This window comes from Penaeus japonicus, unplaced genomic scaffold, assembly GCF_977035675.1.
Source record: "Penaeus japonicus unplaced genomic scaffold, GWHDUDI00000001_assembly GWHDUDI00000029, whole genome shotgun sequence".
Classification (NCBI taxonomy): Eukaryota; Metazoa; Arthropoda; class Malacostraca; order Decapoda; family Penaeidae; genus Penaeus; species Penaeus japonicus.
Window position 1 is genome coordinate 29,210,256 of NW_028234431.1, and position 3,301 is coordinate 29,213,556.

Consider the following 3,301-nt stretch of genomic DNA (forward strand, 5'->3'; position numbering starts at 1 on the left):
CATTTTTGTTCTTTTTGTTACTATCCTTATCAATTAACATTATCATTGTTATAATTATTATTACCAATACTATTATCATCATCATTATTATCATTATCATCATAATAATCATTCTTTTATCATGATTATAATGATTATCATTATAATTATCATTATCATATTCTTCATGTTATTATTGTCATTTTTCTTGCTGCTGATGATGGCAGGGTTATCATTATCAACATCATCATATGATAACTATAACGATAGCATTATTATTATAGGCATCATTGTTTTTTGTGTCATTGTTACTGTTATTGTAATCATCAATATGATAATCATCATTATTATCAACAGTATTATTATCATTATCATCCCCATTGTTGTCATTACTTAATTATGGTCAGTATTACTACCATTATTTCTATTACAACTGTCATTATCATTGTCACTATGTTTTTATCATTATTATCATAATTATTGTGATTTTTATGATCATTATCATTATATTTTTACCATTAATACTATAATTATCATTCTCATTGCCATCTTCCTCCTCCTCCTCATCATCATCATCATTATCATATCATCACCATCATTATCATTATTATTATTATCTCAATTACCATCACCCTTATCATCAGCCATTATAATTCATAATAATCTTTATCTATATTCGTCATGCATAGCCACAAGTAACCACTACCACTTTTCTTTCTGTTGGTACTTGTCATTACCAAATTTTAACCTTCCAGGTACATTTCCAAACAGCTGCAAAGATTCCCAAGTCGATATATTTTTTTTTCATAAACTAGATTTTTAACGGACAGACGTAAGGACGAATGGATGAGATACACACTATCGTCATTGCTGTATTAAAAAAATAATAATAATAAATAAATAAATAAATAAAAAAGATAAAAAGAGTTATCATTACATCTTGAACTGACCTGAATCGTTTTTTTTTTGTTTTTTTTTTGTATTTAAAAAATAGAAAATACAACACAAAAAGAGGAATTCCCAGCACGTTTGAAGCCTAAGGGTGTTCGTACCGGATACAACAAGACCTTTTACAAAAACGTTTGATCATTCTGATTAGGAATTTGACTTTTGGTATTTTGTCTTTTTATCTGAATACTTGTTAGTTTTTTATATTGTTCGTGGAAGCATGAAGATGAAACCAGTTACGTTGGCAAGTAGATTCTTTCATAAAGATCGAGTGATAATCATTGTCTGAATAATGAAAAGATTCTAAAGATAACACAAGAAGATAAGGATGAGGAAATGGAAAAGGTTAAGAGAAGACAAGAGGAATTTTAGCAAAGAATCTTAAAGAGTAAAGGCAGTTCGCACCAATGATTGCAAACGTAGAGCACACAGCTTGCACAAAGTTCTCGGCAAATTATGCATTATGGCAATATATTGACCAGCGTTTAAGACTTTTTTTTTATTCACCCACTTTTATATTTGCAGATATGATTTCGTGGAGACCAGCCACGACGAGGTGTAGTATGCATTAAGTGTTGCAAAGCATCCCAACACTTGTTAGATTATCGTATTTAGTAGCAACATGACATCAGCTCAGATTTACGATCGTAAATTGATACTAGGCTATATCTTACGACTGGGATCGCACCGCACGTAGTAGTCCTTAATAAGACTGAAAATTGATTCAAGAATGTAAATAGTCTATGATGAATGTATTGCAGGTTATTGCTAGCGTTGTCATTATTCAACACTAGGTAAACAAAATAGTGTTGATATTTACCTAACAGTCATAACACAACGGTAATTACATAAGGCATATCTTTACCTATAACATTCTGTTTGACAGGAAAATATTGGTCAGGTATTGGCTTATCCCAACACGTGTCCATTTGATGCTTCGTGTCTGTGTGTGTGTGTGTGTGTGTGTGTGTGTGAGTGTGTGTTTGTGTGTGTGTGTGTGAGTGTGTGTGTGTGTGTGTGTGTGTGTGTTTGTGTGTGTGTGTGTGTGTGTAAATATGTATACTACTACTCAAACACAAGTCTTAAGGATAAAGCTGGTACGAAAAACGCAAATCATAAGTATAAAAAAAAAAAAGTTGTAAACAAACACACACTTTCCCGGGTACTTTAGTTGTTTTTTTTTTTATCACATTACACCATTACCACTCATTGGGGATTTTTTTGTTTCTCCGTTGTTTGTTTGTCGTTTGAAGACAAATACAGGGGATTTTTTCTCCTTTGTTTGTTTGTCGTTTGAAGACAAATACAGGGGATTTTTTTCTCCGTTGTTTGAAGACAAATACAGGGGATTTTTTCTCAGTTGTTTGTTTGTCGTTTGAAGACAAATACAGGGGATTTTTTCTTCGTTGTTTGTTTGTCGTTTGAAGACAAATACAGGGGATTTTTTTTCTCCGTTGTTTGTTTGTCGTTTGAAGACAAATACAGGGGATTTTTTTCTTCGTTGTTTGTTTGTCGTTTGAAGACAAATACAGGGGATTTTTTTTCTCCGTTGTTTGTTTGTCGTTTGAAGACAAATACAGGGGATTTTTTTCTTCGTTGTTTGTTTGTCGTTTGAAGACAAATAAAGGGGATTTTTTCTTCGTTGTTTGTTTGTCGTTTGAAGACAAATACAGGGGATTTTTTTCTTCGTTGTTTGTTTGTCGTTTGAAGACAAATAAAGGGGATTTTTTCTTCGTTGTTTGTTTGTCGTTTGAAGACAAATACAGGGGATTTTTTTCTTCGTTGTTTGTTTGTCGTTTGAAGACAAATAAAGGGGATTTTTTCTTCGTTGTTTGTTTGTCGTTTGAAGACAAATACAGGGGATTTTTTCTTCGTTGTTTGTTTGTCGTTTGAAGACAAATACAGGGGATTTTTTTCTCCGTTGTTTGTTTGTCGTTTGAAGACAAATGCAGGGGATTTTTTTTCTTCGTTGTTTGTTTGTCGTTTGAAGACAAATACAGGGGATTTTTTTTCTTCGTTGTTTGTTTGTCGTTTGAAGACAAATACAGGGGATTTTTTTCTTCGTTGTTTGTTTGTCGTTTGAAGACAAATACAGGGGATTTTTTTCTCCGTTGTTTGTTTGTCGTTTGAAGACAAATACAGGGGATTTTTTTCTTCGTTGTTTGTTTGTCGTTTGAAGACAAATACAGGGGATTTTTTTCTCCGTTGTTTGTTTGTCGTTTGAAGACAAATACAGGGGATTTTTTTCTCCGTTGTTTGTTTGTCGTTTGAAGACAAATGCAGGGGATTTTTTTTCTTCGTTGTTTGTTTGTCGTTTGAAGACAAATACAGGGGATTTTTTTCTCCGTTGTTTGTTTGTCGTTTGAAGACAAAT